The sequence below is a fragment of the Sylvia atricapilla genome, chromosome Z (genome assembly GCF_009819655.1).
Source record: "Sylvia atricapilla isolate bSylAtr1 chromosome Z, bSylAtr1.pri, whole genome shotgun sequence".
Taxonomy (NCBI): domain Eukaryota; kingdom Metazoa; phylum Chordata; class Aves; order Passeriformes; family Sylviidae; genus Sylvia; species Sylvia atricapilla.
Window position 1 is genome coordinate 77,970,729 of NC_089174.1, and position 23,033 is coordinate 77,993,761.

The following is a 23,033-nucleotide window of genomic DNA, read 5'->3' on the forward strand; positions in this document are numbered from 1 at the left end:
AAAACTTAACAAATAGGGAAAAGAACAATCCCCATGAGTAATGCAGGAGGTTCTTTAAACACATTCAAATACAACAAAAGTGTTCAATTTTGAAACTTGGGTGAGTTATATTCAGCACAATCCCAGGAAGGATGAGACCCAGGCAAGGGAAGAGGAGAGGAGCAGACCTTGTAGACATCCTTTATCTTCATGAAATTCTGAAGTTACTTCCGGTACTTTAATTTCTATATCTGCATAAATCCAAGATGGTAAATCATGTAATTCTAGAAAAAGTATTTTGTTCATTTTACGCACAATTGAGCATGTTTTATCTTTAATATGGGGAAAACTTCTTTTGCATTTGTTTTACTGGAAACTCAAAATAGTGTTAAAAACCTGCAAATTTATGTACTGCAGTTGAGTGAGTCTCTGTAACACTGCTAAGTGTAAAACTTACTTGGATTAATGTTTCTTGATGTAACAGGTCCAAGTGGCTGTTCTCATCATGGCTCTTGAGTTGAATGAAAAAGAGTCTACCCCTAACTACCATGCAGTTAGGTCTTTGCATTCAGATTTGCTCACAAGTTCAGCATTTTGTGGAACTGGTTCAGGAATCTTGACTTGCACTTGCCATCCTTGTCAAAGCCCTCCAGAAGCATTATGTAAACACCAGCTGTAGGTGAGAATGCTGCCTGTGGGTACATGGCCAGAAGCTGCAATGTTTCAGCTGCTCACTGTAATTTTCTCTCTTCAGACCTTTGTCTTTCACCTTCCTGAGAGACACCTGACCGCTTCCCACCAAGAGCTAAAGTCCTATTGGGAGACTATCCACAGGGCAATTTCCATGGGGCAATGAATGTGCCACCAGATGTGCTTGTGCAGTTTCTTCTGTTGCTGCAGTGGGTGTGGAGTTATGCATGGTTGTTTGACTTAGTAGACAAGTTTAAAACAAGTATTGGATTTTAAATTTTAACATGTGAGGAAGGGCTCCTACTGGTTTCAGATTACTACCATTTCTAAAATTGTTTGTGTAGTTTTAGTCCTTTTAGGTGCTCTTTGAATGCAGGCTAAAGTTTCTGCTGGTTATGCTATGCAGATTGTAGGTGTAGTTCATCCAGTAGTCTCCCTAAATGTATTCATCTTGAAGGACAGAATTGTGTGCAAACAAGGAACTGGGACTCAGGAAATTACTCTTAATTCACAGTTTCTGTGAATGCATCCCAGAAAAACTTAGTGTGCACAGTGATTTGATATTCCATCAAGATTTATCTGTCACAGAGTCAGGATGCAAGTAACTGATCTATTCCAGCTCACAGTACTTGTAGAGAAACAACAGGCACAAAATTAGTTCATCTGCTGTGTGTCCTTTAGTGTTATCTTCCCAAGAACAGTGCAGCACCAGGTAATTAAGAAAATAGATGTTTTGTGCATAATCATGGAAGCTTCTGCTGTTGGGTGGCCTCAGAACATAGTCATTCAGATGACATGTGTAATACTTGCTTTTAGACAGTAGTGTCTGTTCTTGTCCTAGACAAGACACTTTACTAAGTGTAATTGTGAACACTTAGTAAATCAAGACATTAAAAGCAGAGTGTCAGTTTTAATATACTGGAATCCCTCAGTGAAGGAAAATATGTATTGAGTGATGAATTATGGTGAATATACAGATTTACATTGTGTTTCTTACTGAGTTTCATGATAGTTTCAGTTTATTTCTGTGTCTTCCTTCCCCTTCCATGTAGTAATGAAGAAATGGAAAGAAAAGATAAGCCCAGATCCAAACCAATTTATTATGACAAGACAGCTGCAATTTAAGCCACCTATTTCTGACACTGATCTCCAGAGATGCAGTGGCTGTGAATATTTTCAAATCCTTCAATTCTTAATTGCTAAAATCTTGAAAGATATTCCTGATTACTGCAAGCTTTTTTATCTCTTTGCATTCTGGTTGTTATGAATACAATTTGACGCATCTTTATTTAGCCTATTTTAATTTGATTAATACAGAGAGGAACTGAATGCAAAGGAGGAGCCTCTGGTGAAGACTGGAGTAGCTCTTGGTCATCACTTGAAGTTACACCTGAAATTATACATCACATTAGGAACTGTACTATAATTGGGAGATGATTGAAGAGTGAAAAAACATAGCAGGTGAATGGAATCTCTGACTTTTAACAAGTTCACTGAAAGTTAGTAAGTTCTTGAGCATGCCTGAAAAGTAGAATGACTTACTTCTTTTCTTGACAGTGTTCAGAGATGATATACCCTGTTAGATTTATATCAGTTCACCTAGTCCACTTAAAGCAGGAGCAAAATCTCTAGGAAAACCTTTATTAACCCTATGTACAGATCATGACTGTGCTGCTGTTCTCATTTCATATTAGCAGTTAGCGGGGAGACTCACTTTAATTTGGCGTTCTGAAGTTAATGACATTTACTGGGCTGTCTGCACAGGCGAATTTTGAAGGTTTAGATTAGGTGTGAGAGGAAGGAGAAAAATATCTTCCAGAATATATTGAAATGGTTACGTGTCTTGGAGACTTGTGCACTGTAAATACAGAAACTACTTGCCAACTTTTGTTTTTAACCAGTAGTAATAGATTTTTCATACATCCACAGCTGTTTATTGTATGAACAGCTGACAAAAACTCATGCTTTCAGAGGTAAGGTGAGCTGGCTTTTGGGCAGAGCAAAGACCTTCGTCAGAGTGGGAAAGACCTTCCCCGCTACTTCCAGAGCACAAATGTAGGGGCAGCTGGCGGCACGAGTGCAGATTGGAAACATATCTGGAAACCTAATTCCCCCAGTTGTGGTGTTACTGAAAAGCAAGGATTTATTTTCGTTTTACTGTCTTTAAGGATTTTAAGACTGTATGCTTTTGTATGCTGCTTTTTGGGTTGTATAAAAAAGCTTTAATGCACAGGGAATAATTGTTAAAAAGGAGGAGTGGGCATGCTTGCACACATGATGTGATTTGTCTTGTGGTGACGAATGGCAGAGTCACTGGGGTTATACTAGATTAAATAAATAAACCCTGTAGGTCCTGGAGCTCTTGGGTTTCCCTGAATTCAGCATTATGTGGGAGTGTTATGGAAATACTCATTCAAAATAAGCAACCCCTGATGTTTGTAAACTGGTATTTGATGTGCTTGCTTTTGTAATCTCCTTCCATAGACATGATACCACTTAGTTTGCATATGTGTTATTACTTAGATAACTTTAAAGGAATGCTACTTGCCCCCTCCTTAATTTCTCTGTGTGCCTAAATCATTACCATAAAGTCTTGATCTAGCTGTGTGACTACTTTAGCTCTGGTGTTTTGTTTATTCTGCCTTTTCACCCTCTAACTTGGCAACAGTGTTTAGAGAGAGCTCTGTTAGGGAGAAATGCTCCTTCTACTTTGAAGGGTAGCTGCCACTAAATCAAATCAGGTTCTCCATGCACAAAGAAAAGGAATTTGAATGCAACAGCATGATAACAAGAAGGCTGCTCAGTTGCACTCTACAGGATAAATGAGGTATAGAAAATGGTGTCTTCCACACATGGACCAAGGTAGTGTTGTACTTCCAGCTTGTTTGTTTACTGAGAGCAAAGCGCTTTCCCTTGAAGAACAAAATGAAAAAGTCTTTATCACAATCTTCAAAATTTCTTGAAGAATCAAACAAAGTTTTTATCACAGCCTTCATAATATGGAAACTGTTGTTTTTTGTACTTTGGTTTATAAACTGTTATGGATCGACCAGTCTATAAAATAATAGAAACTAGTTCTTACTTAAATTCGAAGAGCATTTCTAACATGCAATGCTACCACTTTTAAAGTATGTGCTTTGGGAGTCTTCCTTGAGAAAAAAGGTTTAAACTCAGCTGAGTTGTGATCTCAAACAAAATAACTGATACTTAATATTAAAACCAAGGCAACTCCTATTCACTAGTTAGAATAAGTTATTATACTGTATGAATTAAACTACATCTTTATCTTGTTCCATTCTATCCCCATCATGAAGTCTTAAAAATGTTTCAGTTCTCAGTTCTGTTTTGTATGTAGAAGACACTGAGCTTAGTTACAGCAGGCTTGAGTGTTTAGGTTGCTTTTTTACAGAGCACAAGTGTGTTCACTAAAAATAGAAAACAATTTAAAATTGGTTACACCCACCATTTCCCTTACTTCTTACACTTTGCAATTCACTTTGCAATTCACCTAGCAATTATTCAACTACATTGTCTATAAGGAGTAAAAGCTAGTAAGAATTTAGGATTCTGAAAGGGCATAGTTCTTCATTTTTGATAACTGGTTAGAACAGTTCACTGACATGTACAGGGTTATCAGAACACAGCAGGCTCAACACTAAATGATAGTGATTTGTACTGTTCAAAATGTTCTGTGTTAGTGAGAAAGCCAAGCTGACTTTTGACATAAGAAAATAATGGATGGCAATCACTGATCACCTCACTAAGTCAAAATCACCTATCTCTAATTGTAGACTTAACACTCTTTCATTTCTTGTTTTTTAATGTTTGTTGTGTCAGCTACCCAAGGCACTTTATGGTTTATATGTAGAGCAGCATTTCGGGAACTCAAGAATCATTTTGGTTTCTCTTTGGCTTATTGGTGTCATAATGTTCCCTTTCCTGCTTTTCTGGCCCTCTCACCTGATTATTGGTTTGTACTGTGTTCATCTGCTGTAAATAAATAATGGGATGAAGTTTCTTGTCCATGACCTTGACTGTTACAGTTTTTCATAACTTGTGTAATTTGAAAGCTTCACTGGGTTCCTTTTTAGTTTGATGATTACATCAGTTCTTTTTCTTACTGCATTTATTATGGTTGGTTTTAAAACTTTGTACAAAAAGGGGGAATTGACTAGTCTTGAAATGTGGTTCATTCAATGAAGACCTGTATGCAGTAAGGCTTGCTAAAAGCTGTAGTTTGCTTTTGCAATTTGACTGTCTCTCTAGGAAGACTGGGTCTTGGTTGACCTACACCATGTCTGTGTAAGATGTCACTGGCCATTGCTGCTACTAACACAGCTTTGGCTGCATCTGCAGTTGAAGAACATGAAGCCTTGCATTGTTCATGAGTCTTAAATTGAGTTTGCAAGAATCCCACATGCTGCAAGGCATATGCTACTAATATGGAACATAGTGAAAAATGATTAAGTGCGTGCAAAACTTAAATCTAGTTTTCAAAATTGGTGAAGTCAGATTTATAGAGTATTTTGTATTGAAGTTTGTGCACAAGTGTATAGCACAGCAGCAGTTACGCAGCTAATAACTTGGTGTGTATTTGTATTCATTGGCACTAAAATGTCTTTTAAAAAACACAACAAAAACAGGTCGTCACTAGTTTCTTCTAAGAAACTACTGCTCCACGAAAAATAAAATTCTTAAATAAAAAGAAACTATCCCTTTTCTTTTGAGCTTTTCGATCTTTTGTCATTAACCACTTGTCATTGTGTTTGCTGGCTGCTGAATTTAAGCTTTAGAATTTTTGGACAATTATTAGTAGAGCTTAATCCTGTTGTTTTCTACAGTTGTGTTTTTGTGTGATTTTTAACTCTTTAGTCTATTTTTTTTTCTGACAGAGTTAATCCAGGAAGAAACATAATTCTGTTTCTGGGATTTTGAACTCTCAGTCAAGGCTGAATAATATTGACTAGCATGCTTGTGCAACTGTTAGGGCAATAAGTGCAAGGTCTCAAGAAGTCAGTAATTTCATCCAGCTCCTCCTCAAGATTTCTGTCTAGTTTAAAGACATGGCATGGCAGGCTGGTATGACAGTAAAAAGTGTTTCCTTCTGCTCGGGAGAAACTTCTTGTGTTTTACTTTGTCTTGCCACTGGGGCACCAACCACAAGAGTGTGGCTCAATTTTCTTTATGCTCTGCCTTTAGGTATTTGTATAAATCAGTGAGACCTCCCTGAGTCTTCTCTTCCCCAGGCTGATCAGACTGAGCAGTCACAGCCTTTTTTTTTTTTGCCTGTGTGAGGTGGTTCAGTTCCCACATCACCTTTGTGGCCCTGTGCTGGACTCATTTGTGTAGTTTCATGCCTTGTAATGGGGAGCCCAGCCACGGACACAGCACTTCAGGTGCGGCCTCAGTGGTGCTGAGCAGAGGGGGAGGATCACATTCCTTGAGCAGCTGGCAACACTCCTTTTCTTGCAGCCCAGACTACTACTAGCTGCCTCTGCTTCAGATAGCAGTCAAAAGAGAGCATTTTAACTGATTCTGGTTTCAAACTAGCTTTAAACTCAAACAGGAGTGAAATAAAAACACCTAAAAAGCAATCACAACTCAGCATTTATCCTGCTAGTGTAACTGGAAAAATTTCCTTCTTAACACAAGTTAGTTTTCAGGCTCAAATTTTTAACACCAGCATTAACACTATTCTCTTAGTGGACGGACATTGGAATTGGTGCTGCTTTTATTTGTAGTGACCTACAAAATTAATTAATGAATTGCATATTCTCTGTTAGCATATTTTCTTGCCACAGTTATAGCTGTTTCTATGATTTGCTTGGATTTCTGCTTACTGGAACTTGGTTGCTTTAATTCACACAGATAAGACTCTTCAGGCATGAGGGTACTCATGTAAGCTTTGCCTGGATTGCCTCTTTTCCCCACCTCACTGGTTCCCTCAGATTATCTTGAATAGAGCAAAGTATGGGTAAAGAGGAATTGAGGCTATCTCTTGGTAAAATTTTGGCTATTTATACCTTCTCTACGCAAAAAAACCCACTTGCATTGCTTTTTATTATGTGCTTTTAATAGAACAAGAGGAAAGCTCTGTAGTGGTTTACCTTCTGGTTTCATTACTGGCCTCAGCTGAAATGGAAACAGTAGTGTAGGTGGAGAAAACTATCTGTCAGGATCTGTTCCTTGCCCTTTCTTTCCTCTCCTCATCTCCCTTTCACCAACAAATGTCAAGATAGCTCTGACTATTCCAGAATGTAAATAAATGTTACGAAGGACCTCCTACAACTATGTATTACCTAAACTTAAAAATTACAGCTGCAAAATATGTGAGTGGCTACTTTCTGGCCAGATGCTGAAAAATGTGTCAGTGTAGAACAGAGAATGCTGTGTAAGTAAAGAAGTTTGCAAGTCAATGATTATTTGCCCTTAATAAGTATCATTTTTTACCAGTGCAATTTATCACAGTTACAGAGAGTTGACAAGCAAGAAAAATGTCTGCAATTTGAAAAGTCAAATTATTTAGTTTCCTTTCTTAACAGCAGATCTTTTCTTGAAAGTGGTCCAGAGCCTCGCAATTTTCAGTCTATGTGACTTCCATGTACAGCAAGACTTGCAGCATAAGCACTTTCATGCAGGGTAAGGGATAACTAAATACCGACTGTGTACTGACTTTTCCCTCTTCTATAATGAAAACTTGAGTTTTCTGTTTGCAGTTCAACCTAGAAGCTTGTTTTCAAATGGACCAGCAGACAGCTGATCTCTGCTTCCATCTGCTCTTCATTCCTGCTGTTTGAGAAGTCATTTACGTTTGCAGAAGATAAATAGTGCAATAGAGTTTGGAAAAAATTAAAATTAAAATGTGTTTGCTTCCTAAAGTTCAGATTTAGGGCGTGCTGTTGTTTCTCTTGTTCTTATAATAAACAGCTTTGTTCTTTCTGGTTTTTCATGACACTTAAGAAATTCAGGTTGTGTTTCAGGAGTGTATGGTTTGAAGTCCAGGAAGTAGGAATAAAATAGATACAATACCACCTTGCAGTCAAAGTTTTAGTCCATGCTCTCAGAAGAGAATTTGAAGTGCAGTAATGATAGAGTATCACAGGTGTTTGCAGGTAATTCCTCCTAGATAAAACAAAAAGAAGGAAGCTAGAACAACTTGTGGAAATAAGTAAGCAGTGAATTATAACTCCAGTTTATGTGGTTGCCCCTGTCTAAGAATTCTAATATAAGCAATTCCTCATGTTTTAAAGTGGTCTTCCTTTGGGGGAACTTAAGCTTTATTTTCTACTCCCTCCTCCAACAATGAAGATGTCTTTGAATGTTCAGTGGTAAGCCTCAAGTGTGTTATGCCATTACCTCTGGATGTGTAAGGATGAAACCATAGCCACAACCTACTTGTCAAATACTTGTTACTTGTTTGGTGTATTCAGTTAGGTGGACCTGAACTGACTTGGAATCTGTAAAGCTGTAGTCTTCCTACATACTCTAGAAGACAAATAGAGCAGATGGAGATAAACTTTCAGGAAAAGGTCACACTAGTGATGGCATGACTGACTCTTAAGTGCTGTGTTTAGAACTGCAGAAATACTGACAGAAATAGATGCTGTTTTGATCTTGAATGTAATACAAAGAATTCATTGTATTTAAAGATAAGTTCATATACTGTGTGATGAATCACTGAAAATCTGAAACTGGGTAAAAATGTAAAATGCTTAGTATGATGCCAGGTACAGGAAAGTATCTCAGGTACAGCAGAGGACTTACAATTATTACAATAGTGACAAGTGAGCTTTGTTCATTCATGTTTCCTTCATGCTGTAAACATGTTTAACAAAGTGTTTGTTTCACCAATTTCATCGATACAAAATTTTGCCCTGCATCTTCCTTGAAATTACTTTAATCCAGTCATCAGAATTGTTAAGAAAATATCTTGAGTACAAGGCAGCTAGAGCAAATTAGATTCTTTCAAGTAAGAATTGATTAGGGAGACTTTGGAGTTCGACAAGTCCACACTGAAATTAAATAGTAATGGAATTTAAGGACTGGAGAGCATGTTAATGGGTTTGAATCTAAATACCCAACCAAATGAGGCAAATGGATATTTTCAGTCCAAAAGGCAAAGTTATTTAGGTCTAAGAAACTTGGTTTGACAGAGCTATGTGTGCAAGTATGTCTGTAGAGCTTTTGGTTTGTTTTCATTTCTTTTTTTTCTCCCACTAAGGAGGAAATTACCAAGTGATAAAATAAATCTTGGCTACTTCTACAGGACACTGTCTTTGTCACTAGAGAACAGTATAATTGAGGCAATATTGGTGTGTTTCACGTTGTCTTTAGATGTTCTAAAGACATTTTATACACGTACATTTCATACAGTTTTATGTATAAAGATCTGTTTTGTCAAGGTGATAGAAGGGTTATCATCAAAAGATGTAAGCAGGCATATTAGTCTATTCCTGTGTTTGTATGTGCTTCAGATCATTTTCTCTAAGTAGGAGTGGCAGGATGAGCTAATTTCTTGCTTTTTCCTAAAATTTTTGGAAGACAGTGTGAGTGAGCTTGGTGAGGTTCAGGCTTTGTTGAGTTTTGTTTCTGTTCAGCCAGAGCAGATTCCCTGTCTTTACTTTAGTGTCTAAGAAGTTGTTATTTTGTCCATAGATTAGACCATGTCTCATGAGGCAGCTAGGATGAAGACATATTTCTTTCCCAATTTTTTCATTGTGCACCAGGCAGTGAAACAGTAGGAGAAACTGGTTTGTGTACGTCGGTAGATTCTACCTAGACAATTTCATTTGACAGGGAAGTGACACTCTTGTTCTAGCTGACATCCTCCTGGAGAGAGAAGATAAAATAACTTACAGAAGTATTTTCCACCCTAGCAGTAGATATTACTGCAGCCAAATCTGTCACTGCCACTGCAACCCAATCTGTCACAGCAGTTAGTTAAATGTTTTGATTTCACCTGTAAACCATTCATGTCTTCACCTTCCACAGTACTTACTAAACTTGTTCCTTCAATCAAAACATCAGACATGGAGTGGATTCTCAGTAGGAATTTTGGCATAGCTTTGACTATGATGTTATATTTTTTGTCCTTAACTACTGACTTAAGTATGATACTGGATAAAATTTGAAGTCACTACCACCTCATAATAAGACCTGAAAAGCTGCTCTTTGAAAGATACTTAAAAAAAGTTGCATTCTCTGAAGCAATAGCACTGAAGGTTTTAAGTAGAGAATCTTGTTTATTATGCAACCCTTGAGATATATGGTAGTGTAGGAACAGCAAGATGCAAATTCTGCATAAATGTTGTTCATTTTTCATATTGCTAAATCCTTCATATTAAAATGTAGGATGTAGGATTAAAATGTAGGACTTTTCTCCAAGGAAGTATACTGTTCTGAGAAAACAGGCACTGCCTGGTGACCATTTTTCCCCTAAAGATCTTTGGAGAAGGTGACTTATCCAGGTCTCAATTTTCCATGCCCAGTTTCTTCTGATGTTTCATCTGCTGGGAAGCTTCAAGAGGTTTCTGGAGAGTTGCTCTTTTGAGGTGACTAAGGTAGCTGCTGGTGTGCTTTGAACTTCACCCTCATTTTCTCAGTGGGACTGCCCCTTAACAAAGGCAGTCTGGATCAAACTCCCTAAGACCTCAGTGCTGTTGTCATTAGCTTCAATGATCCTTTCTGTTTTTAACATCCTATCCTTAACTGGGGAAAAAATCCTTTAGTGTGCCACAATAGTAATGACCCTTTTTCCCCACACTCTACCCCAAGCAGTCTGTAAATGGAAATGGAATTTGATGCTTGGTTATTAACTGAACATTATCACTGTAGGTGGTGGCATTGCTGTGATGACTATTCTGCAAGTTTTGGATTTTATTCATGTCTCTTTTTTTCTGTAATGGTAGCTTTTCTTGGATACATTATCCATATTTTTGGCATTTGTTGGATGGGCTTTGAGTCACTAATGCCTCCTAATTTTGCCATATAAAAATTACCCTTCGGTCTTTCAATGCACTTGAATCAATGTTCGTTAATTTTATTTTATGTTATGTCTCCGCAATACCATTGATGGTGCAAGGCAGGAATGTTTCACATTTTTTTTGAACCATTAAATTGTCTTTAAGAAGGTGTAATTGCTCAGAAGAGTTGTTTTAAACAGGTAGCTGTCTAATAGTTTATGAACTGTGCTTCTTTTACGTATCTGAAATTCCTTTTTTGCATAACAATTTCTGTTGTTGGATACACAATTTTAGGATTGTACTGCTGGAGCATAATATCCTGTCATTGTATTTTTGCCTTTTTTTTTTTTTTTTTAACTCTGTGGTAACGATGCCCTTTCAGTTGCAAGAGTTACAGTTCTGAGTAGTTGATGCTTTCATACAGGATATTGCATGTTATCATGAGCACTGTCTTACAGGCAGAAAATACAACGAAGTTTCTAGTTTGAACTAGGACAGCTTTTTCTAAGGGACAGATGATAGAACAGGAAACTCCAGCAGGTTGCATAAGAGAGGTTTGTGTCTCTTGTGGATGCTTGATGTTTCAAGAAGACAATTTTAACTCTTGTTAGATATTTACAAAACTGTTCTGAAAGAGAGTAACTAGCAGTATATACCCTGAACCATAATGAAATGCAGAGGTTGAAACTTGATGTTTTTCACTTGAAATTGGAAGGAATAGAGTTGTGTATTCAGAATGTCTGTGGAAGTGTTCCTGATCAGTACATAGTGTTTTGTTAGCTGAAGGTAGTAATGAAAGTAAAAACTGTTCGGGCACAGATGTTTTCTTGTCAGGTGAGTAATTTAACATGTAGGTTCTAGGCTTTTTACTTCGAAATGCAGTACGGAGAGAATGAATGTTAGTGGGGTGTTTGTTTTCACCTACTGTCTTCATGTGGAAGCTGTTGCATTTTTAGTTTAGCCAGTTCTACTTTGAAGTCTACATTTTAAAGTAGTGAAGACCTTTTAAAATGGGGTAAATGTCTGCAAGTTCACTTTACCATGGGCTGCGAGATTTGTATATATTTAGTGATTCAGACTGCAGTTTCACTTATATTTTTCTCAATGTCAGTATAAGCTGGAGTCACTCTTAGCTGCTTTCTTCTGTCTTTGTTCTATTCCTTTACTTATGCAGAAGTGGTTTGGTTTGAGTTTTTTTCAGTGTGTGTCCTGTCATGGTGACGTGGATCAGGAAATGTAACTAGTGAAACATGGTGAGGTTTTAATCTTTTTTTTGTTGTTGTTGTTTTTGATTAGGGTGGGGTGCTTTTTCCCCTCCTTAGCTGAGTCCATTCATTGATAATGAATGCCCATGTGAATGCCTGTGTGAATGCCCATGTGAAACCGCAGAGAGGAGATTTGGTAGAACTTGATGTGACACAATAGGAACAAAAATAAGTGGCAGTGGATGGTACCATCTTCTGCCTTTTCCCTAATGATGAAAGTAATGCACGAGGTCACGCCTGCAGGTATGTTAGCCTGAGGTGCTGTGGATTTCCCAGTCCTAATCCTAAACCATTAATAAAAGCATTTTATTACTTCTAACCTGTGCTTATCCTAAATCTTTGTCCAAGGAGAAGTGGGATGTCCCCTTTGTGTCTGGCTTACCTAGTTTCTCCTAGCTGGCTCTTAAATTAGGTTAGACCCGGCTAATTAAGCTTTTCTGAAAGACAATATGGAAGAAGGGAAAACTAACCATCTCCTGCCACCCAAAACTAAGAGGAGGAATAGAAATACTTGACAGCCAAGTGTCTCTTTCCTTCAGGTGACTCCTTCAGGGATTTGATTTAGCTGATGCAGTCCTGCAGGTTAAAAAGACTGTGCAAAAGCCTTAGTGGACAAGCTTCTTCCTATTCCTGTCTTTTGCTGGGGGGCAGGCGGGGCGGTGGGCAATGCATGTGGCTTTGCTTCCTGAAATATATTCAAGATGGCTGGAAAATGTTCCTCCTGTAGTATCTGTCACTCCTTAGCAGAGTTCATGAAATAGCCTGATGCTTAAAGCTTTGATAGGCCACAAAGCAAGCGGTAACACTTGATTGAAATCACTCAGTGTTTGTGTACTGGACTATTCATTGCAGGATACCTGTAAAGATAGGAAAGGGACAAGTTAAGGTTTTTTCAAACTCCGTGCTTTAGACCACTTAGGAATGAAAATTAGTTTTGTAGGTATGATCAGGAAGGAGATCTTTTGAAAGGGCAGAGCTCACAGGAGAAAACTATGTCTCAGTCTGAGAAAATGAAATGCAAGTTTTCACTTTTTTATTAAATAGAACTCAGAGTTGCCAGCTTTAAAAAGGCTGCAGTTTGCCACTGGAGTTTGCATTTAAAAATATTAGCTAGGCTGGTGATTTATATTTAATGTCAATAGAAATAGGGTCTATTTCTTGATTATAAGAGCTGCTTTAATGTTTCTCTTTGGAGATGAGAATGAATCTCCTAGATTGAGGGCTTTGGAGATTTTAATATTTTTATATGATCTTTAAGCTAAATTGTTCTTTTGCTTCCCTCCACTTCCTTGTTAATTTGTTGGGTTTTTTCTCTTTGGATTTTCTTTTCCAGTAGAGGCTTTTTACAATCATCCTTATTTGTCCTAAAAGAATAATTTATTTAGACTTTAGTCAACATCTTTGGCTGATAGTAGAGGAGATGTCAGTAGATGACTGAAGGGTTTTTTCAGTGCTTGAGTACACTGTCACTCCAGTATTTCTCATTCATCTCTGCTATTACCCACCTGTAATATTATAAATACTATAGTCGACAGTATTTAGTATTTTGTCTGTTTTGTGCTAGATCCTGTGTAAGCTCAATCAGTCCTAGCTCTGAAAAGTTTATTCTTAAATTATGATGCAAAAAGGTGCAAGAAGAAAAAAGTGAATGAGAAAAAGATGTGAACACGTGGTCTTCATAGGTACATAATTACAGTATTGTAACTGTAATTGTAACTGGCAACTAAAGTGTTCAAAAAAGATTATTAACATCTGAAATCAAAAGGCTTAAAAACTATTTGGAAAAAGCTTTAGAAGATAATTTTGAAATTTCAGAGTTACTTGCTTCTTGTAATGTTTTAGAGGTTTGCAGTTTTCAAGCTGTCTTCTACAGTTAAAAATAGAAGCTTAAAACAATCCAAGGGGTAAAAAGCAGAGAGAAGTGAAGTTTATTATTTTAAATGAGAGAAATGGTAAGTTGATATATTTAGGAATGTGATTATTTTAAGAAGACTTCTGAAGATGGTAGCAGCTGCCCATGTTAATATCAAGATGTTCAGTTTTTTCAAGCTGAAATCAATGGTCAACTAGTAGTGAAAATTTAGTATCAAAAACTAATAAATAAATAAACAAACTGGTGATAATAAATAATGCTGGAATCAGTAATTTTCCTGCTTTGAAATCCCAGACAGCAGCCAGAAACACCACATGATGTGGCTGGCTTCTCTGCTGATGACTGTTTTTGGGGGCTACTGAGATAACTCAAATGGTGACATGGTTAAAAGCCACCCAAAGGACATAGTTTTCAATGATAGCAATACCTGGGGTCACCATGAGGAGGAAATGTTATAAACAAGGTGAAAAGTTAAGCCTAAACGGATTACATCTGACCACTACTACATCAAAAAGTAATTGTTACTTCAATTTTCTAACACTCTGTAGTGTCTCAGGTTGTATTTTATCAGCATTAGGGACATTACTGTAAGAGAAGAAACAGGGGAGGTTCAGGAGAAGGTACTGTTCATGCAAGTGTCACAAATGAAAACTTTAAACTAGAAAGATAGAAGCTCAGTGGTGGAAATCATTTCAATACTGCTGTCAGTTACCCAGTGGAATATTTTCATCAGTTTTTGGAGTTGGCATTGTTAGGATGATTTTGGGAAGATTAATTCTCAGTAAATCTGTGATTGTATACTGCAGTGATAGAATAGATCAGATACAGCAACAGATCCTGTCCAACTCAGTTATCTATTAAATGTAAAAGAAGTACAGAGCCCATGTTGACCAAATTTGTAATCAAAAAAACGTAAAAGTCATGGCCCCAACAGCAAGTACTAAGTCATCCCCTAGTGTGCCGGAGTTTCGTGTTGTTGTATATGCTAATAAAATCTTTCCTTAAAATATATACGTTGTGGCAGTTATAATAGCTATAAAGAACTTTTTATTCAAGTAAGTGCCCTGGTGCTTTGGAGGCATTGAACTGATTTATTCCATGCATTTAGACATTGGTGTCAGTTATGCATTCAGATAAAATACTTCTAGTTTGTTGTAGTTAGCATCTCAATTTGTCCAGCTTGCCACCATGTGCAATCTGGCCAAGATTTATAAAACTTAATGTAAAAGGAATTGCAGGTGAGATAGGTATTTGTTAATATTTGAAATTCTTCATCCCACCAGTTAAAATTGTGTATGCCACATGTTTTGCAATCTGATAACATTGTAAGTTTATGCTCTCTTTTGATGGCTGGAGCTTCTACGCTTCCTAAAAGTGGTGGTTACAGAGGCCTGTGAAAGGGACTCTTCTTGAAATCATGCCTTAGACTGCATATATGGCATGGAGGGAGTGTGAGGAAGGAGTATCTTTTCATGCATCCTACCTGCTCATTCAGTTTAGAAGCTCAGGTTGATACTACAGTCTTTCAAATTAAAATGTAGCATGAAAGTACTACGGCACAGAAGTCTAAGCTTTTTTGTTCTGCTTTAAACTGACCCTGAGCAATCTTGATCCGAGGAATGCTAGATGAGATAGCTGTCTGCCTGTTCTGTTTTCTTAAAGTGGGGAACTTTAAAACTCAGAACTTCTTTTTTGTGATTAAGAACATGAACATCCATTTTGGGAAACCTAGTTTGTAATTAAAAAAAAAAAATAACTGTAAGCTTAGGAGTCCTTGTCAGTGCTGTACTTCCCCTTCTTCAGGAAATACATAACCTTTTTTCCTAGGGGCGTCTGACATGATTACAGGAATACAATTACTTAGGTTGTAAATGGCTCTGGAAACAGCTGATGAAAACGTCTGTGAAAAGGTTTTTCTTGTTTTTGTAAACAATTTTTGTGATAGTTGTACATTGTTAGGAATCTATTTGCTAACCAAATTAAAAATTATAGTTTTACTATCAGATTAGTTGATTTAGGTGTGCAGTATCTGTAATGTTACGGTACTGAGGTCATGCTGACAGTCAGAGGAAAGACTTCTATACGGTATTTCTTAGGGTGATGACTACATTGAGAAGAGTGCCCCTTATTGGGTAAGGTGATGTGTACTGGATAGATGTTCACCTGAAAGGGCAAAACCTCTATATGTTCTAGAAAAGTATTTTCTACTGTTCTAGAAAAGAGTTTTCTGTGCTCTCTGAAAACCAGGGCTCAACTTGATCAGGGGGAATACAAAGTTGAATAGAAGAACATGACAGGAACAGTACATTTTGAGTTCTTTATCTGGGAATTGTTGCATGCTGTTGGTGATACTTTCCCTTGTCAGTGTTAAACTAGCTTGAGCTCTTGTGTTTAACTTCACTCTTAAAGTGTCTTTTGAAAAAGAGATTCAGGGATAGTGAAACTTCCTTTTATGCTTGTCATTATTCTCAGTCTTACTTGCAAAACAGCTCGTGTGTGTTTGTAGGGGGTTAGTTTGGGCAGCAATAGTTCGTGGATGTAATGGAGCTACAGTCTGTGACCAGAAGTCTAAAAATGGGTTGTTATCTTCAGAGAGTCTCAAAACAGTGTGGGTGGAGTGCTGGGAAGTAATTTACTATACTGCCTTCACAACTCTAGAATAGTAGCCCTCTCAAAAGTAAGCAGGGATGTTTGAATGAAAGGTGAGAACTAGTGTCGTGACTTTCAGAAAGCTTCTTTAATTTTCTTCAGAACTGCAGAGCCCAGCAGATCTAGCAGGCTGTAATAACCACAGCTATTCTTAGTCTTCTTTCCACCTCAAGTTTTAGACGTGCTTATTCTGAGCCTTCTCTCAGGCCACCTCTGTGTGACCTGGGTGCATCTTTCCACGATCACCCTGTGCCCAGCTCCAGTGCAGATAGAGCCAGTGGTGCCCGTTGTATGCTCGGGTGAATCAACCTGCGCGACCGGCGGCACCTTCAGGCTCCATACATATATCATATATGAGAACGTGATTAAAACCAGCGCTGCTATAAATACAGTGTCGTGCCTGGCTGTCAGCATGCGGACTTGGGTAGAACCGGAGGAAATTACGGCTGTGAGTATTCCTTCCCAGTTTGTATCTGCTGGGGCGGTGCCGGGCCTGGCTCCTCACTTTCTGATCCGCACTCACGGGCGACCGGACGGCGGTTCCCGGGGCCGGGACAGCCTCCCCGTTCGCGTCCTGGTGTGGCCGCGGAGCGGGGCCGCGATCCCAGTGCCGCGCGGGTTAAGGGCGGCGGGGCCGCGGCATTATGCAAAACCGTGAAGTAAAAAGGAAGTGCATTGCAAAATGCTGAGCTCAGTGGGCTGGCGGCCGGCCAAGCCCTCGGCTGCCTCGGCACAGCTGAGAGCCCGGTGAGCGCTCGCCGGCGGCGCGGCCCGCGGCGCTGTTGAGGAATGCCGCCGCCGGTGACGTCAGCGCGGTTCAGCCGGGGGCCAGGCGGGCGGGCCCGACCGCGCCTCCCTCCCTCCCGCCGTGCCCCGGCCCCCGCCTCCCTCCCGCCGTGCCCCGGCCCCCGCCTCCCGGCCGTGCCCCGGCCCCCGCCTCCCTTCCCGGCCGTGCCCCGGCCCCCGCCTCCCTTCCCGGCCGTGCCCCGGCCCCCGCCTCCCTCCCGGCCGTGCCCCGGCCCCCGCCTCCCTCCCGGCCGTGCCCCCGCCTCCCTCCGGGCCGTGCCCCGGCCCCCGCCTCCCTCCGGGCCGTGCCCCGGCCCCCGCCTCCCTCCCGGCCGTGCCCCCGCCTCCCTTCCCGGCTGTGCCCCGGCCCCCGCCTCCCTCCCGGCCGTGCCCCGGCCCCCGCCTAACGGGAAAATACCGGGGCCCGTCCGTGTTTCCTGTTCACCCTGCGGGTGAGCCCGAGAGGCGCTCTGAGCTCTCGGCGTTCCACGGCTAGGAGGTTTGGGAGGCGCTATTGGCGCTGCTGCCCTGCCTCTGCTGTCCGCCGGGTGAGAGAAGAACTACAGCAGTAAGGCGCACTGGTGCCATCACAGCCCGTTACTTCGTAAATTAGGGGAAGGCTCATATAGGAAGGTATTTTGAGGGTGGCAAGGTGTTAAACTTCTCGTTTAAAAATGAATAAAATTTCCCAGGTTTTGTGTTTGATTGGGTGGTGCCTCTTCTGCTCTATAATCAGATTTCAGGGTTCTGTGTTTTTGGATTATTATTATGAAACAAAAGGAAAAAAAAAACCCCCAAAAAAACCACAACAACTTGGACAATACCCAGGCTTGTGCAAGAGTGACAGAAAGCACGTTTCACTATCAGTCTTACTGGCAGTGTAGGTAAGTGGAACATTAATTAAGTGTTTCTCTTATTAAAAGGATTTTGGGAGACTTGCTGATTGCAGAAACTTCTGGGCTGCCTGGATACCTGGTCCAGGCAGCTTTTCCAAAGCTGCTCTCTTGTTTGTTTTCTTAAATTTGGTATTTTGGGGTCTACCTTTTTCCCCTATAACAAGTCTTACTGCTTGTAGTCTTCATTGTTAAAAACTTTGGAAACATTGCAAAGTTAAAAACTTTGTTTAAAACACTGCAAAACTTCTGGGGCAGTGCTTCTCATCACCGGTCTCTGGTCAGTGTGCACTTGTCACAGTGGTATAATGCTTTTATATAAATTAGAGATACAGATTGCAGGACTTTCTTCAGAGTCTGAGTATAAATACATGATGGAATTTTTTAACTAATAGTTCTGTGAAGGAGAAGTGAGGTAGGAAAAAAAACTCCAAGAGAAGCCCATATCTCTTTTCTCTCCCATTCTTCCTGTCATGTTAATGACATTGCAGGTGTTAGTGGCATTGGTATAGATTTGTTCCTGATGGAGCAACTTGTTTCTGCAAGGCAGGTCTAATTAATGAAATTCTCAGTCAAATGGTATTGAGGCCAAGTCTTAACCAGAGCCGAAAACCAGCAGAAGTACTAGTATGGAAAATGTGTTTTTAAATTTGATACATCATCTAGTGGTTGTTGTTTTAGGAGTCAGAAGTAGTAAATTTCATCTGTACCATTGTGGTGCTGCATGACTCTGTGTGAGTCACTCTGCTTTGTGTGTATTGCTTTCTCCACTGTCTTGTCTGTTGCAGATTGTTATTAAGTTTTATGACTGCTGCTGGACAGTGCATACCACTGTGGTGCCTCAAGTTCTGTCTGGAGCATCATGGCAGTAGTGACACAGTGTGACTATGAGGGAGCCTCTGGGTTGCCTCTGTGAATCAGACTAGTTTGTACCTCTCATTCCAGCAAGCACAATCTGGGATTTTCCTCTTGAGCTATGAAATGACTAAGTCTAGTTAAATGCAGCATAAACCATATAAAACAGGAGTTTGTATCTTTCAAGCTTTCTAAACATTGCAGGCTGTTTAATAGGAATTGCCTATACTGAGTTTGAGCCTTGAGAGACTCATTGTGGTACTGCATTTCCAGCAAAAACTAGGCACCAGATAAAGCTTAACATATTACTTCTGAAATTCACTGTTAGAGGTTTAATTTGATACGTGGAGATGCATTTTGCTAGAATGCCTCTGTAATTTTTTTTTAAATTAAATCTATGAATTAACTTGACCAAAGCAGTATTACTGTCTAGCTGGTTTTCATTGGTGTTATGGTATATAAGTTCCTCATACTTGATGTTTCACTTCTCTTCAGAGCCTGTTTTTATGTTCAATATGCGTGTTCCCCGAAGTGTCTTGTCATCATTGACTCATAATGAAAGAAACTTACAAGCTTAGAAGTTCTGAGAGAGAGGCCCTTTTCCTGTAAAGGGAGGTGAAACCAGTGCTGTATCCACTGAGAAGTCCTGTGAATTTACTATAATTCTGAAAAAAAACCCAAACAACAAACCACAAAAATAAATACACCTGCAACAGAAAATAAACAAACACCCCCCCCCCAAACAAACACCAAGTAAACCAATAAAACCAACCAACTAAACCCCAGAACTACAGAGTGGTGCTGCAGCACTGGCGCCCAAGCGGCACACTTTTTTTCCCTTACTGGTCTACTGGCTGATGGTACTGTCCTGTATAAGGCTTTTTCCTGTCCATACTGGAGCAGTATTACCAGTTCAGTACAATGTAAGCGTGCAGGAAGAAAACAGCAAAGACTTCTAAAAAATCTAAAATCATATCGTAGCAACCCGTTTGGAGTTACAGGCATTGTGTCACTCTGATAATGGGCAGAGAGTAATAATCAAAAGAGATCAATTGTCCAGGAAGTGCCGTGTGTGTACTAACTGATTTCCCAGGATCGTGATTTCCTTGACAGTATATTAAGTGCTGTATTGGATTTTTTTCCTATGTCAGCCATTTTGGCAAAGGGGTGTTTTGGGTGGATTTGCATTATCTTAAGTTTTAATACCTAAAGAAATTTGAAACTCAGCATGTTATTGCCTCACTTCTTTTCTAGAGGCATTAAGTAAAACATAACTAAACATACAGCTTCTACAGAAACTAGTTTTGCAAGGGCTATGACTAAGACACCACATCTTGTTCCTGTGCTTTTCCACCACTATATCAGTTTTTGAGGACATCCTGTCTGGTGAACCCCTGAACCCAGAGAGCTGACAGTAGAATACTCTCACAGTTGGTAGATAAATTAGGAATAATGAATTAGTCAACTGTTTGATTAGGTAAGAAAATAATACCCAACAGAAACAGTTTCCTGAGTATTATAAATAGTCTTCCAAGTGTCTCCTACCCATTGTTCCTTCCCCTTTTTTTTTTTTCATGTGCCATAGTACAAAACTAGCTTTTGTTCTGCAGCTGTTTTTTAGTTTGCGTGGAGTAGGGATAAAAATGCCCCTCTAGCTTTAAAATATCAGAATGTTTTCTTTGATTGGTTGGTGGTGGAGAGAGGGAGAACCCTCTCTCTCTCCTTTCTGGTTTGGTGAATCAGGAGAATGAAAATCTCTCTTAATGATTGCCTTGATGGGATTTGGACATGGTAGTGGCAACAAATAAGCAACTTTTCTTTCTGATCCCATTTGCTGTGTGTCATTTCCTTTTCCACTTCTGCTTCCCCAGAAGGCTGACAGCTTTCTCTCCAGGTTTGTCTGCTCAGCATCCCATATTGTCCTTATTCCAGGATGTGAGCCCTTGTGTGGGACAGAATTATTGGTGCCCTTTGCCAGGACATTGTCTGGGGTTTGAAAGAGTCTCAACTGAGCAGCAACAAGGAGAAACTGAATGTTAATGTTGCATTTTGTACAGGGTTTCTGGAGACATGTGGCTTAGAGAACTCTGTTGCACAATGTAGATTTGATGCAAGTAACTGGTTTGACGATCATAAATTATGTACATTTTTCTCTAATTATTTGGGTAACAGTAAAATAACTATCCCCAGGCATCTGTGGCTAAATGTGTAAAAGGAGCATTTTCTCAAACTTTGTTGAAATGTCTTTTCAGTGCCCATAGAAAATTTATTAATTTTGAACTCTTCTATCTTTTTAATTTAAACCTTGTTGTGAATCTTGTATCTTTTTAGTTTGAATTTTGATTTGACTATATTCCACTCTTTTAACTTACTCTTCACAATATAAACTGCATTTTATTACCTTTAGTATGTAAATGGTGTAGGTCATCCTCCTGGGTATATCCTTTTTATGGCCACCAAAGCAAGACACAAGTTGATGTGGTTTGGATGTGGCTGGCCTGTGCTAGTAAGAAGGCCCGAGGCAGAAAAAGCTGGATCCTGTTCAGTTAGAAAGAATTTGGTTATACCACGGAATACAACCTTGTTCTATCCTTGAAGCATATCACAGGGCTGTTTGGTGGTAGCTGGCAAGTTGTTGTAACACAGTGTGGTACTTGTGTTACGAAGATACTGTAATAGTACATAGAGATACAGCAGCCTCTGCATTTCTCTAGTGTTTTGAGATTTGTTGTATCTGTAGGGGCAGACTGGAAGTATACAGGCATGGTTTCAACTGGCTTCATGACATTTTGGGAGCTTTCTATTGAGGCCTGTTGAAATAATGCTCTTTGAAGTGACAGTTGCTGCACAGATCCTTATAATTGATATGTTGTTATAAAGCTAACTGAAATTAAAAATATTCACAGGTTTTGATATAGTTGCTCCTGCCTGTCTGGAATTACATGGCGTTTTAAGTAAGAATCTATTAAAAATCTATTAGCGGCAAATTGAGTCATGTAGAAGTACAGTATCTATTTTTTTATGCTGATAATGGCACAAAAAAAAATAATTTCTCTCTGTTCAGAAATAACTTCTGTGAGTAACTATGTGATAATACTCTTTTCTGTGCATTAATGTTTCAACAACTAACACAAAAAAAACCACAGAAGGAAAGTGACAAAGCATTTTATAAACAGTTTTATGCAGGCTGAATTTTCTTCTTTGATTGCTCCTATTTTTCCTGTTTTGACAAAAAGCAGTGGCAGATACTCTTCACACTGACAGGTGGGAACATGAAGAAAATTTTGCCTTCACCTGCCTGTGTAGGGATCTGTTGTCTGAAATTTTTTGTTGCCTTCAAAACAACAGCTCTGTTTTGTATTACCAGTTTACATTTTTTAATGTGAACCAACGCCTAGCAGCACTCACCTTTTGCTCCTACAGGTTATTCTGTCACAGAGTGTTTACTATCTGGTTGATTCCTGAAGCAGCACTGTTAAAGATACCTTGGAGTATCTGGGTTTCTCTTCAGTCTTACACTGGCTGGAAGTGAATTGTTACATTTGGTAATGGATATTTGAGCTGTGCCTGAGTCTGAAAAAGTTCAACAGGTGTTTCTTTATTGGCTGTAATGTTTGGAGTGGTGATTGTTGGCATTTCCCCATAAATAAAAATTACTCCTTGAAGGAAGCATTAAAACCCAATTCCCAGTGAATTCTGGGTGATATTTTTGCTGAGCAGGGAAGTATCTGAGAGATACTGCCAATATGAACGCTGTGTGTGTGCTACCATGAGCTTCTTCTGTTTCCCTTAACACTTAAATTTGGTACAATTGGTACAATTGTACAATTTGGTACAATTACATTTGCACTAGCTTTGTCAGGCACTGTTGTTCAAGCTGCTGGAGTTGAACTGGTGCTGCTAATTGTTTGGGAATTAGCATCTAAAATTAGAGCTAGCAAGACCTCCATGTGGCAGGGAACATTATCTGCTTCCATCTGCTGGGAGGGTGACATGAATGCAAGACAGCCAGATAGGTTTTGGACAGCTGGAGAAAGCAAGTGATGAGGTATGAGGTTTTGCTCAAACTGTATCTGATGGG

At 39.4% G+C, this 23,033-nt stretch overlaps 1 protein-coding gene across 1 annotated transcript in view; it reads left to right on the top strand.

The window, feature by feature from the left end:
- The window catches only part of ZSWIM6 (zinc finger SWIM-type containing 6), a 109,046-nt gene that overhangs the window by 15,117 nt on the left and 70,896 nt on the right, over window positions 1-23,033 (top strand). The gene's annotated exons all lie outside the window — the stretch shown is intronic.